Raw genomic sequence first — 14,009 nt, 5'->3', positions numbered from 1 at the left:
AGTCGCCTAGAACTTAGAACTAACTAAACCTAACTAACCTAAGGACATCACACACATCCATGCCCGAGGCAGGATTCGAACCTGCGACAGTAAAAATGGGATTAAAAAATAAATAAAAAAGTAAGTAAGGAGACCTGAGAACGAGTCCCGGCTGTGGCACAAATTTTAAGTCGTTTATTCCACTTCCATCATTATCTTAATGAATTTGTTACAGTATCTGTAATACTTAGTCAAACTCCTGCTAGACGGTGTTGTGTCCTACCTAGTGTCTCTTAAATAACGTTACGAAAACAATGAAGGCAGTTCGGTCTGTGTTCTTCGAATCATTTCCTGTTGAGCTCTCACGCAGTTGCACACAAGAGTGTCGAGTTTGCTGTCTTCCTGAGCAAGTAACGGTGTTGAAATGTTTACGCTTCCCTGCTGGAGACTGCTGATACTTCCGCGTGATTGAGTAATACCGGCTATTCGAACTTAGTGTTACTCTCCCATTGCCTTATTAATTTGCCGTATAACACACCAATAAACCGAGCAACTTGTTGCACGATGTGAAAAGAGCACGAACAAACACGATGTCATTCTGTCATGACTCCACGTCGACTAATCTTCCTGAACTGTTTCTATATAACCGAGTGGTAGATACACACTACTTCACTGCCACGACTTAAGATAAGCAGTGGAGGGTCACATGTTCGCTTGGTAGCAGTCCTACACCATCGACAGAGCCACATAGTGACCAGTGTTCTCTATTAAGTGAATGACCAACTATGTATACACATAGGTAACTATAATACATGTATTAGTAACAATTTCTCGACACAACTGTTTCTCCCTGCCTCACTCTAATACATATACTGTTACAGCACACTAGTTTGCATTGGCTGTATGTTAAATGACAGAACTGTCACCAGCAACATCCTCCAAATAAATCCCCTGTCGGGAGAGAGCCCAACCAAAATAAGAGAAACCATAAAGTTTAAAAAAAAAAAAAAAGACTGAGAAGGGCATACAAGACGGTTTCAAAGAGCCTATCCTCCTCCATAAGATGAGAGAATAAAAGAAAACAGCTTCATCCAAGTCTCCCTGGATAGGGTTATACCATTTAATCCTTTTGTTTTTTGCTTTAGAGCAGCGCCCTGATGCCAGTAGCATCCCCTTGGCAGTGAGGAAACTTAATATAAACTTACTTTTTGTGTAACGTTCTTCAACAAGGTAGAATTCTCCTTTGATTAGAATGTCAACTTAAATACGCAGTAATCTGGTATCATGTTTTAAAACAAATACGCGTTAACTTACTTGACGTAAAAGGAGAAATGAGATAAGGAAATTCAACAAGTGTCATACTACTTAATTTGCAAGACCAAGTCAGCCTGACACGAAGAGGAAAATCAGTTCCAGTTCAGAAGAAAATACGTCGGAAAATTTGTGATGCAGAAAACCTGAAAGGAAGACGTATAACGTATTGCCAACCGCAGCTGTTCTTCGTTCTCTACAGTTGGACACATTTTACCTAGAACTTGGAAGTGTAATACAACATCCTTTTTTTTCGTTAGGGGGAGGGTAAATCCGTGGATACTTCCTGACATTCCTAATTAAAAGGAATAAACTAGAGGTTTACTTACAATATGTGAAACCTGTATGATTTTCGTGTGCCGATGTGCCGCTAAATTGTTTGCGCAGCTAAGAGTGAAGTCACAAATTATGGCAGTGACAATGCGTAGAATAAAGAAACTTCTAATAAAATGAAGCATGTTTATTTTCATTAGAAGTGTGTCTACTTTAAAATGTCGGTAACAGCAGAAAAAGTGAACTACTGTACAAATGAAAGCCAATTACATGTTGATGGCGATGGGACAGCAACCAGCCACAAGTTTACTTTCAGTTCCTTTATTTAAAGGGCACCGCTACTGGTTTATAATCGTTATCATTCATCTTCAGACGGTTTCCATGCTTTCCTTACAACCTGTGGTTCTTCTTTTTACAGATTAATTGTCCTAAAATATAAATAATACATAATTATAAGCACGCCACACAGATGACTGCGTTACAGATTTACATTGGATGTGACTTACGTCGGTTTGGAGTGTTTGTTTTCGTAACATTCGTCCAACAGATGTGAATGCATTCCCTCTCCCACTGCATTCTTATCGTTGCACACGTAAATTTTTCTCACTGAACACTTCAGATTTGTCACAGAAAAGATTTCTATGCTTACAAACATATGAGTGTCAAAGATGCTATGATATATCGTAACATTTGAAGGTATCCTATGTTTGGAAAAAGATGAAATATTCACTTATGCAACTGAAACGACTTTTACACTAGTACAGAAAGACACTGATTTTGTGAGTTTTTGAGCGGATGCTGTTACATTAACGTAACCCTCTGCCAGGCACTTAAATGTGGTTTGCAGACTATCCATGTAGATGTAGAAGTAATTATAAAGTTGTTCAATTTTTTTAGTACTGTATAGGTAAAACAGTACATTATTTATTTACATTTAGCATCATGAGAATTATAAAGAAACTCCTCCCAAACAGGCCATGAAGGCCCAACGGTACCGACCGGCCGCCGTGTCATCCTCAGATCATAGGCGTCACTGGATACGGATATGGATGGGCATGCGGCACACCGCTCTCCCGGCCGTGTGTCAGTTTCCGAGACCGGAGCCGCTACATCTCAATCAAGTAGCTCCTCAGTTTGCCTCACAAGGGCCGAGTGCACCCCGCTTGCCAATCATGAAAATTATAGTAACATATAAATTTGCTACTTGATGTGCAGATAGGCGTAGGAATATTATTTGCTTTGGAGGGTGGAAAATAATTTTTGGAAATTTTCCAGGAAAGGGGTGTTAGCTAACTCGGTTTCTTCATTAAGGAAATAGTCTGGGGTGCTGTTTTTGTGTGTGTGTATTTCTATATCTTCTAATATATTCATAGTGGCTACTTTTTCTGCTAGATGTAAAATTTTTAAGTTGTTCTCAATGTTTCTAACTGAATGGTTTTCTTCAGCAATATGGACTGCAAATGGAGATTTGTTCAAGTTGCCAAGCCTTAAAGCATCAATGTGTTTTTTGTATCTAATTTCTGTCCAATGTAGAATTTTGGGCATGTATCACATTTGAGTTTGTATATTCCTGATTTACGGTAGGGACTGTTGGAGGTATTTACATCATGGATTACTTTTTGTTGTAATTTATTATTTGTGGAAAAGCTGATTGTGATATTTTTCTTTTTAAATAAGTCTGGTATTTGGTATGATAGTGGGCCTGTGTATGGGAGAGTAGCATATTTATTTTTGGCATCTGTGGCGCACTGATTTGCCTTGGAGTGCAAGTTGTGTGGATTGCTGTGAAGTGGATCTGTGGTTTTTGTCTGCATTTTGTTGTGGAGTTTTTCTATTATTAGGGGTTTATATCCATTATTATGAGCAACTGTTTTAATCAAATTGATTTCATTTTGCTGTTCTGTGTCACTCATTGGTACTTTTTTAATCCGGTGTACCATCACTCTGAAATATACTTTTTTTGTTGGCGGATGTGGCAAGATGAGTTGTCAATACTGACATCTGTGGTGGTAGGTTTTCTGTAAATACTATATTGATGTTTATTGTTACTATTGCAAATATTCAGGTCAAGAAAGTTAATGCTTTTATTAGTTTCATGTTCAACTGTGAATTTAATATTTTTGTGCATTTTGCTTAGATCTGCTGCTAATGTATCAATTTCATTGTTTGTACCATCCAAAAGCAAGATTGTATCATCAACATATCTTCGGTAGTAGATTATTTTGTTTGAGATGTGCTGGTCTGAACCATGTCATCATATGACAAAATTGCATTAAGCTTACCTCGCCAGGTAATGAGAAATATACATGCTTTCCAGAAACATAAAATTAACCTGATGAAAACATTAAATTCAGCAAAGAGTGTGTCACTTAAAATAGTTCTGAAATATGTCAAAGTTAACTGCAAAACTAAAGCTGCCACATCTGCTAAGCAAAAATGTGAAAATATATAGCTACAAACAGAGATAAAAATGCAATACAAGAAAAAAGAAAACTTAAACAATGTCATGTACAACTTGCATCTGCAGCTAGGACACAGCCTCTCACCCTTGCAGTTCTCACACATTTTACAGCACATAGACGATTAAGTAGATAAAGTACAAAAGATTATCTTATCCAAACACAAAAAGAAAATAGAAGCCTTAAATTCTATGAACAATTCCGAGTGGAAATTCTGGAGATAGCAGAGAGAAATTCCACGGAGAGATAGGTAAATTAAAATTTGTACAGAAACTTGACACATTCACTATAAGTACATGTGCTATACGTCTATCATACAATTTCAACCTGAATTTGTCCTCTAATTTTCTTTTCTTTTCGAAAATTTCTTAGTTTGAAATGTTTTTCCTGTAGAGCACCATGGAATTTAAAGCGTTCAACAGTTCTTCCTGTAAGGACAATGCTGTCATCTGACGATGAAAAAAATGTTAGAAACTGTTAATGGCAAGAAACAATAAAATTTCTGACAAAAAGTCAACAAACTGGTAGTTGTGAGCTGTTTATGTAATATATCTTACAGTACAACAAAGGGGCTCTCATAATGTCATCTAAAGACAAATTAGCGTCAAGTTAGTTTGCTTATAGATTAGTACGACCAACATATAGCTTACTTACATCTGTATTAATGTTACATTTTGGGCTAGTGACGTACCGTAATGCATGCATTACAACAGGGAAAACAACGAAAAGGCATCGTTATTTTAACTGGTTGACAGTGGCTGCGGGAACATGAAACGTTTTCTTGCTTAACATTGATGTTGAAACCCCCCCCACCAACAGCTTTGTCTCGTTGCAGAACCGTAATACGAAGTCCACGGCCCATTGGTCATCGCTCAGAACGGAAGACAAGCTTTCAATAAATCCCGCAACTTTCTTCATTCTAGGATATGCATCTCAGGACGTGCACTGTGGCTGGTGGTTGGTTATAACCAAAGAGTCGTGCCATTTGTTGTCAGGTGGCAAGGCAACTCTAAGTCGTCGATGGCCCTGAGCCTCAACTCTGCGGTAGTGTAAGCCGATATCCAGCCTTGAACTTCGTTCGTACTTGTCTAGTATCGTCATATCGCTTACGTAATTCTAAAGTTTCTAACGGTACACCATGACTCGCTCAAGCAATTTTTATTAGATTAGAACACCAATAAAGATATACTTGTGTGATTTCAGACAAAAAATTAGAGATGTTTGCACAGTTCTAGCACGAATTATTAACAGAAGAATGGAAAGACTGATAGAAGCCGCCCTGGGAAATTATTAATTTAGGTTTTGTAGAAATTACGAAACACGCGAAGCACCACTAACCCTACAACTCTTCATAGAAGGTAGGTTGATGAAAGTGAAACATACATTTACAGCATTTAGGAAACGCTTTTGAAAATGTTGTCTTTAATTTCTGAAGGTAGCAGGGATTTAATACAGCGAGAGAATGGTTATCTACAACTTGTACAGAAATAAGACTGCAGTTATAAGAATCGAAGGAGGCAGCGGTCGAGATAGGGCTGTAGCCTATACTCCATGTTATTCAATTTGTTTATTGAGCAAGCGGTAAAGGGTACGAAGAAGAGATTTCGAAAATGAATTAAAGGGCAGTCGAATTAAGTCAGGTCGTGCTGAGTGAACTAGGCTGGGAAATTAGACACTAATATTAGGGAATTATGCTGCAGAACTGACTGCTAGAAGAAGATTAACATATTGTTCTGAAACGTTTTCAAGACCCGGGAAACCTCTCGCCGAAATCGTATGTCGTTTATTTTCAGGACAATGAGTAACAACAACAACAACCACTACTGTGACTGTAGGTTTCTCGGGTTTCCAGCCGGGTGGTAGCGTTGATATCTCGCGACGTTTCGGGAAGTGTCATACTACCCATCTTCACCAGAAGATCCGAGAAAACTTCATCAACAACCACTACTACTACTACTACTACTGCTACTACTATTACTATTATTACTACAGAAGTAAAGAGAAAGATGAGTATTGTTTCAGCAGTTGCCTTGCTAAAACTAGCAGTGCTGACGAAAGCAGTTCGAGGAACCGTGCCCTGCAATTAATCTTAATCAGTTCTATGTCTGGGAACTACCGACGGAATTGTGAATTGTATCTGAACTTTATTTAAGCAGTTATTTAACAATATTTCAATTATAGGCAGGACAGGATTCCACTAGAACGGGTAGACTGGGTAACTGATGAAAGCGCAGTGAACTGAATCGGGGAGACAGGAAATTTATCACGCATCTTGACAAACAGAATGGATAGGTTGGCAGGACACATGGCGAGGTATCAGAAATAGCTAAATTTGATAATGGAGGGAAATGTGTGTGTGCGAGTGGAGGGCATAAAATTATAGAGGGCGGCCAAGGCTTGATTACAGTAGGTTCGTCTAAATGGATAGTTTTGCAGAGACGGAGAAGCTTGCAAACAGTATGGATGCGAGCAGACAGTTGGAACATCCAGTCTTCCGACTGCAGAACACGTCCACAGCAGCATATCTATAACTGCGCCCTGCAAGCCACCGCTGGGTGTGTACAGTACACAAATGATTAGAACCATAGAAATGTGCGTAATGTCTGACTGAGATTTCAGTATAATGTGAAACCCCGCCACCATGCCATAATCAGCATTTTTAATCGCCGTAGTTAAAAAAAAAAAAAAAAGATGAATGCGCACGCTACGGAAGCAGCGGTCCATCCGTGCATAGAAGAAGGCCCTCACCTTGCTCGACAAACGTTCTGGGCCCTGATCCGCCTATGTACCGCGGGTTCTAAGATATCCTGGCTTTTCAGGTAGAGGTCTGATGTTGTATCCAAAGCATTACACTAACTTTTGGCATGTTTCAGGCTCTCTTGACAAAGTAGATGAGTTTGCTTTAACTAAAATGAGAAAAACCTAGGCTCAATTTGCTTACATAACAATGCGCTCACTTTCTACTCATAGGAATGCGTATTACCACCTTGGTTTAAGTTGATTCTAGTTTGTGTAGGAACTATACTGCAAGATTGTTTATGTGAAAAATGTCAAGTTGCGGCGGGCAACTATAACTGGCTCGGTAACTTGACAATCATTTCAAAGGTAGAAGGAAGGCAAGTTCGCAACACCTCCAATAGAAGCATGTGTAGTAAAGTAATGTGTTGACAAACTAACCTTCGGGATGAGGAGAGCTTTGCTTAGTTATCTTGTACACTGCATGACATCACAGATGATATAGACGTAGTACACGTGCAATGTTGCTAAATTATTGTTGCAAGTGGGAAATGAGAGCTGAGAACTTTCCCCACTGTCTCCCGCCGTTCCTTGTCACTGGCCTAAATGATCTGCTGGTTGCAGTTGGCGGCTGGGACATTGCTTGCAAACTTATCGGCTGGGCGGGGCAGTCATGTGCGACGACTGCACGGCTAGCTGGCCACCAGCTTTTCACTTATGTAACGCCGAGCCGCTGCTTCCCATGTAAGGAACCATTGACCCTATATAATTTATGCAAACTGCCTGCTCGACTTTCATATAAGGGTAGCAGCCTTGTCATTTACTTAGCAGTTTTAAAACAAAAAGTAGTATAGCCGTCGTATCCGAGTGCCCTTTCGGTGGTAACGTTATGTCATCCTGCCGCCAGTTGTACGAGACAAGTTACATGTCACGAATGAAGGCAAGTATGAATGCGGAAGTTCACAAAAATTCTGTTAGCTTACTTTTTTAAAGGCTGGTCTTCCGTGGCGGAGTAATGAGGTAACTAAAAGGGTGGGAGGAAGGGGGTGGGGATATAGTTAAACAAATAGGGGAACGTAAGCAGCGTTACAGATTGTCGGCAGCGACAGGAGAAGGCTGCAGTGTGGTTTTAAAATGAATATTTAGGGATTACAGACACAGAATCTTCTCGCTCTAAAAACTGATAAATAGAAAGCATTGATTTAATGTGCTAGCATTTCCTCGCAAACCTGTTAAGCTAGGCGATAGTGTCAAACACACAAACACAGGTAGAACCGTTAGCCTCCGTATTCAACGCAAGGCCTATTCTTATCATACCCCAAACATATTAAATACTCACGTGGAAGATTTTAGGCTAGTGTTTAACTTTCCATTGACAGTGGTCGAGTATTAGTATTCAGAAGAAGTAGAGTCTAAGTTCCAACCTGGGCATCCTAATGGCGATTTTGTTCGGTTTGAGGAGAATCCCGGTGATTCCTTCCAAAACGTCGAGGACGTTTTCCTATAACTGAGATTGTCCTCCGCGTTGCGTCGACCAAGTGTTTTAGAAGTTAAAAGAAGGCTTAATACCATAAGGATTTAATTCATGAGTACGGACAAAATCTGTGGCTATTTGACACCAGAAGTAAGGACTATTGCAACGACGAAAAACCTGTCACAGCACTAAATGAAATATGCAGTGTTTTAAAAGCGTGTGGACCACAAACAACAATAAAAGAAATTAGAAAGTAAAGAGAAAGTCTGGGCAGAGTGTCTAATGTACAAGAAAATTGCATAGTCGATTACTTGCAGCAGAACTTAATGATTTATTTACATTTTATGAAATTTGATACAGTCCTTTTCTGAAGCACGCTGTTTTCGGAGATATGTCAAGATTCCCCTTTACTTTCATCTTTTCATCCGTTTTCGATCCATAACGACCGTTTTCTTATTTTCGTATAGCTCGTACTATGGCTTATACAGAATGTAACAAAACTATACAACCAAAGTCGGAGGGGCAGCAAAAGTGTGTATTGAGGATAGTAATTCGTGTGTGGAAAGGTCATCCAATGACGCTACAGAGAAAACTGCAGGCTCAACTGTGACCTTCCATGCCTGTCACAACACGGCAGGGGCGTCAACGTTACAACCCACGTTTACAGCACAAGGTTTGGTGAACCCTTTTGTTCTGTAAGTTGGACGTCCTGCAGCGTCTTTGGATGAGGTTTCGGAACATGGGTTCCCACCATCAATTTTTTTTCTCTTGACACCCTCTATGATCCATGGAAGTTTGTCGGTATCGTTTTGTTACGGCGTGTATAGCAGAGAAATGAAAAACAGAAGAGATTTAGCATTCCCCTGGAGATTAAAACGTTTGTGAAACCACCGGTAGAACATCATATTTCATTAACACACGCTACTGTCAGGCATAAAATCAAAGAGGACTTTTTATATTTTAGTGTTTTCATGACAAAATTAAACAGGAGCACTTGTTGGAAGAGCCACCCTCATCCACAAAGGGATGGGAGTAAGCGATTTTGGAGTGCTTCGAAGGAGCTACAGGTAAACAGCACCTGATTTATATCTCCTTCTTTCTTCTGCCAGTCGCAGAAACAGTTAGCCTTTGTGCCTATCCGATACGAATGGGAAGGAGTTGAACCATGGTTGGTGCGCATTCGTACCGGGGCAGTTATCTGTTTCCTGCTTGCCTAAAGTTTTCGAAATTAAGAGGAGCTTCTAATTACTACCGGTTGGGTGGCAGCATAACATTGATCCTTACGGCAGACTCAAAGCCGCCAATCTTTTGTCCATTCTTCTTCGGCCAGTTTCCTTATGCAGATCTTAAAATATGAGGATGTTACACTGACGTTCATTACGAGGCCAGAAACTCTGGCCACCTTCACCAATTTTTCGACCTTTTCGTTGGAAACCAATCCTACATGATCTGGGTCTCACAGAAAAGGGATTCCTACATCTCCTCGTTTATTCTGAAATGATTTTCGTGTAATTTCCAGTATTTGGATGTTCATCATACTGTACCATTTAGGGTTTTCGATAGACTGCAATACGCTTTATCGAACTTTTCTAGTTCGATTCAGCGCGCCGTATACGGAAAGTGTTAATAGGCACTTAGCGATCTCGGCTACAGAGGCGGACAACCCAGCTATAAGAAAAATAACTTGATAGCGAAACACATATTTCTTTAATTGACTACTGGGCAAACAAGGACACAGAGACAGCAAACTGTAACACTAGGTAGATGATGTACGTAAAACGATAGATTAGGCTAGTTACAGCGTTAAGAAGGTTATGTTCATATCCCATGAGCATTATAGACATCATTGTCGAAGCTGCTGCGGACTTTTAATATTTTCCTGCAGCTTCCGTCACGCCACTGTGAGCAATTTCTGGATCACCTAACCTGTATTCACGTTTAGCACACAGCGTAAAGCTATTTTTCCATCTGTGAGGCATTTTTACATGTGTTTACTGTTACTGTAAGTCATTTGCATTCACCACCGTACAATTTACTGTCTGCACGAATTCATACCACAATCCGAACACTATCGTGTAACTAGAAGATTAGGTAGCACTTTCGTTTCAGATCAAATTAATATATTTGTTCTATTTATTCTCCCGCCGCTTCTTCATATGACAACTTGTTCTACTTATTCTCCCGTCGCTTCTTCATAGGACAACTTCATAATTATACATGAAAAGCACAATATAGTGAATGATTTACAGAATTTATTTTGTTAACTTCTCGACTTACAAGGCAATCAATAGACTTTAACTGACTATCGTCGTCAAAGAGCGCAAAATATTTGTGAACAACACTGAAAAAGACGTTACAAATCGAGAGTGAAGTACGAACACTTAGTAAAATTCATCTTCAACAGTGTAATGGTAATGTAATAAAAATGTTAAAGTTCAACATTAAAGAAATATAAAAGGAATAAACCGAAAAAATTGACACTAAATTCGAAAAACTAGTGTTAATGTTCAATGTTTTTCCCTTTGATTACCATCACACTGTCAAGGACCACCTGTCACAAGTCTGGAAGAGTACTCTGAACAAAGACTTTGCAGACAACTCCTATAAGACATGCCAAACATTAATTTAGAAATGGTAACATAACTACTCATATTAATATTACAAAAGATTTACTTAATATCTACTAATGATTCCTGTGTACCTATAGGTACGCGAGGATAACTACAGATCATTTAGTTCTTGGGTATGAGTCGTCTTATAAGCATACTTACACACTGAAGAGCCAAAGAAACTAGTACACTTGCCTAATATCATGTAGGACCCCCGCGAGCACGCAGAAGTGCCGCAACATGACGTGGCATATACCAGACTAATGTCTGAAGTTGTGCTGGAGGGGACTGACACCATGAATCCTGCAGGGCTGTCCATAAATCCGTCAGAGTACGAGGGGGTAGACGTCTCTTCTGAACAGCACGTCGCAAGGTATCCCAGATATGGTCTACAATGTTCATGTATGGAGACTTTGGTGGCCAGCGGAAATCTTTAAACTCAGAAGAGTGTTACTGGAGCCACTCTGTAGCAATTGTGGATGTGTGAGGTGTCGCATTGTCCTGCTGGAATTGCCCAAGTCCTTCAGAATGCACAATGGACATGAATGGATGCAGGTGACCAAGCAGGATGCTTACGCACGTGTCACCTGTCAGAGTCTTATCTAGACGTATCAGGGTTCCATATCACTCCAACTGCACAGGCCCCACATCATTACAGAGCCTCTACCAGCTTGAACATTCCTCTGCTGACAGGCAGAGCCCATGGATTCACGAGGTTGTCTCCATATCCGTACACGTCCATCCGCTCGATACAATTTGAAACGAGACTCGTCTGACCAGGCAACATGTTTCCAGTCATCAACAGTCCAATGTCGGTGTTGACGGACCCAGCCGAGGCATAACGCTTTGTGTCGTGCAGTCATCAAGGGTACACGAGTAGGCCTTCGGCTCCGAAAGCCCATATCGATGATGTTTTGTTGAACGGTTCGCACGCTGACACTTGTTGATGGTCCAGCACTGAAATCTGTAACAATTTGTCGAAGGGTTGCACTTCTGTCACGTTGAACGATTCTCTTTAGTCGTTGGTCCCGTTCTTGCAGGACCTTTTCCCAGCCGCAGCGATGTCGGAGATTTGATGTTTTACCGGATTCCTGATATTCACTGCCGACGGCAGCGCTGTATTCTGTCTGTTTACATATCTCTGTATTTAAATACGCATGCCTATACCAGTTTCTTTTGCACTTCAGTGTATAGTGAATTATATAAAAAAGCGCTTTAAATATCCCAACCACCTCATCCCCGATTCCCTCCCCAGTGGATAAATTTCTGTGGACGCCCATGATCGAGAACAGTATTAGTGTGTGTGTGTGTGTGTGTGTGTGTGTGTGTGATGATAACAATACTTTTTTTGACCATTGATATTGTGTGTCCTACTTAATTTCTGTTACCTCCGCTGCGACAAACATGCTGCCTTAGAAGAACGTTAAGTGGACGCTAAAACCATTCATTCGTCGAATCCGGCGGCGCCTAAGGACGGACGTATTAAATATAATGTGCCGGAGGTCGAGCTAAAGGCTGGTGGTCACCAGCGCCGCTCAAGGTTGAGAAAAAAAGGGCTAATAACGGGCGGCGAGTACGGGAGCACCAGGTTAGCCTTCGCAAGGCGAGCTGGCTGGCTGTTGCAGTACCGCCACGCCTAGCGCCGGTGATGCACTATGCGCGCTGGCTGTGGCCGGTTCACCAGTGAGACCGCAGTGCCGCGCCCGACCAGAATAGCTGCTACGTAGTGGTAAATCAGGCTGGATTAAAAACGAATAAAATCATTTTAACATAGCAGATTTATCTAAAAACGTATCCCCCAGAATAGCCGCAATTGTGGTACGCAAGTTGCGTAACGGGACGAGGGTGGGGGGGGGGGGGGAGGGGGGGGTAAAGGGCTGGCGACAGGTGACAGGAATGGCATCTAGCCACATTATAAATTTAACCACGCCAAAAGCGATAATAACCATGCTGGCCCCGTTTAGATACGGAATAAACAAATGGTTCAAATGGCTCTGAGCACTACGCGACTTAGCTTCTGAGGTCATCAGTCGCCTAGAACTTAGAACTAATTAAACCTAACTAACCTAAGGACATCACACACATCCATGCCCGAGGCAGGATTCGAACCTGCGACCGTAGCGGTCGCTCGGTTCCAGGCTGTAGCGCCTAGAACCCCACGGCCACTCCGGCCGGCGGGAATAAACACGAAAGAAAAATAAAGGAGAGGATGCAGATGAGAACGTCGTTTCTCACAGGGACGATCTTGGATAAATGCTTCACGGATTTTTTGACGCTTAAGTTTTTTTATGTAATATCGAGCTTTCGATGACTTTTGCTGTCGTCACCGTCAAGAGTTGTCTGCAGGCATTACAGTATTTTATTTAGTTGACCGAACTGTGCCATGATGACGTCACTTGGCTACTGAACTTACAAATGCTAACAGAGAAGTCGGAGGAACATTGGTAGAGATGCTGATTTCGTTAGATGGTGGATAACTCAGTTTATTTCTCTGTAGTGGTTCAACATCAAGTGCCCGCTTCCATTGCACTACTAAGGGTATAGCCGCTGTCCCGGTTAAAGTTGTTGTTGAACATCCTGCTCTTAGCGGCTTCTTGATGACAGAATCGCAGTGGGTAGACGCACGCGGGAGGATATTTTTTTTTATCAGACATAGTCGTATATTGATTCATGAGGCTGTTGTAGCGTTTATGCCACGATGTGGGTCATAATTTGATGTCCGTAGAGGATTGCATTCATTCCTATAGCTATGAGTGTTGGAAGAGAGGCAGTTTATCCACTCTGCTGTGACAGATAGTCAAGACAACCGTACTATAAGCGTGGAAACTTGCTGTCTGTAAGAGACTTTGTACTTAAGGTATAACGGACAGTAGGTACTCCCGTACAAAATGGACGGCAATATGCGTAACTCCGAGTAGTAATAATTAATTAGAAACTTATAATAAAACGAAACTGACTGAACTAGAATCCTTATTCATAGTAACGTCCCCCCCCCCGTCCGAACAGACCGTGGAAGGCTCAACAGTACCGACCGGCCGCCGTGTCATCCTCAACCCACATGCGTCACTGGATGCAGATATGAAGGGGCATGTGGTCAGCACACCGTTCTCCCGGCTGTATGTCAGTTTACGTGACCGGACCCGCTGCTTCTCAATTAAGTAGCTCCTG

At 41.3% G+C, this 14,009-nt stretch overlaps 1 protein-coding gene across 1 annotated transcript in view; it reads left to right on the top strand.

Moving 5' to 3' along the window:
* LOC126469684 (uncharacterized) overlaps positions 1–14,009 on the top strand; it is a 477,049-nt gene that overhangs the window by 276,165 nt on the left and 186,875 nt on the right. The gene's annotated exons all lie outside the window — the stretch shown is intronic.

The sequence above is a fragment of the Schistocerca serialis genome, chromosome 3 (genome assembly GCF_023864345.2).
Source record: "Schistocerca serialis cubense isolate TAMUIC-IGC-003099 chromosome 3, iqSchSeri2.2, whole genome shotgun sequence".
Lineage (NCBI taxonomy): Eukaryota > Metazoa > Arthropoda > Insecta > Orthoptera > Acrididae > Schistocerca > Schistocerca serialis.
This window is presented reverse-complemented; position numbering and strand designations above follow the sequence as displayed.